The sequence below is a fragment of the Ctenocephalides felis genome, unplaced genomic scaffold, assembly GCF_003426905.1.
Source record: "Ctenocephalides felis isolate EL2017-DRISC unplaced genomic scaffold, ASM342690v1 CF-g0.4_SCAFFOLD_03571, whole genome shotgun sequence".
Lineage (NCBI taxonomy): Eukaryota > Metazoa > Arthropoda > Insecta > Siphonaptera > Pulicidae > Ctenocephalides > Ctenocephalides felis.
In genome coordinates, this window is record NW_020539725.1 from 4,635,902 (window position 1) to 4,637,097 (window position 1,196).

The following is a 1,196-nucleotide window of genomic DNA, read 5'->3' on the forward strand; positions in this document are numbered from 1 at the left end:
TTGTCAATGCTGTTGTATCGATATATAACGTTATAGCAAAGTGGTCGTACGAAGTCTTCTAGGTCACGCCGATATGGCCACGGAATGAAACCGAATAGAATATCATTCCTTGCTTGTTATGTTTGCTTCCTACCCAGAAAGATAAGTGTACGATATAAGTAGGCATATAGGATATTTCGAATGGATTCACAAAAACCAATGCCGACGGAAAAATGATGATAATTTAGTATATATGCTGCAGATTGAGATACTTCTATAACTATTAGTAAATTAGCTTCAGGGTGATGCATATGTACAGCGTCAAAGGGTCATCCAATATTTTTAGTCATACCTGTAGATGTGGATGTGTAAATAAATTATTTTTTGTTTATTCACGACTAAAACATTGATTTTCCAAATTTATCATACAAAAAATCGTCTGCCTTTGTGATTTATAGCATAAGATATAAGTATTGGAAATTGAAGTTTTTTTAAAAAGTATAACAAATTCAGAAAGAATTAATATATAGTATTCGCAGTAAAGGTACAATATCACCTTGGATTTTCTACCCAAAATAATTGCTTCAATAATTTTGCCTAAAATTTTTATAATTTCGTACGATATTCTAATTGGCTTTTAGTAATTTGAATGTTTAAATTACATTTTTATCACTAATAATTCAATATAAATTATCCTGTCAAATCCTATTCACATGTGCTCTATTCAACCTACGATCAACAAAATTATTGCAGTGAATGGAGAGGAAAAAGCGTATGCCGTGTGAATTTTTTACTGTGCTCCAATTTGCATAGTATTTTGAAAAGAAGCTAATCTTAATCTTAAGTTCAGAAGTAAAAACAATTTGCACTCCGTCACCACTCCCGGCATTAATTGGATTAAAACTATTTTAATTATAATTTTATCAGAACTTGCAATATACTATTTTAAAGGTAATTAAATGAGCTATAACTTTCTCTATCATAAAATTTACCGTAGCTTCTCTTATTTTGAAACGGCGAAGGGTTAAAGGGCTCGAAATACACTCTGATTGGACAGCCGCGATTAATTTTTGTTTTACTTTATATAATATCGATAAAACTCAAATTGATTCTACGTTTTAGTTAGAAAACGTTTGTATTTGAAAAAGAAAAGCGCTATTTTTAGCGTTTTCCCGGCAATTATTCGATTTTTTCTCGCCGTTAGAACCATCCTTGTA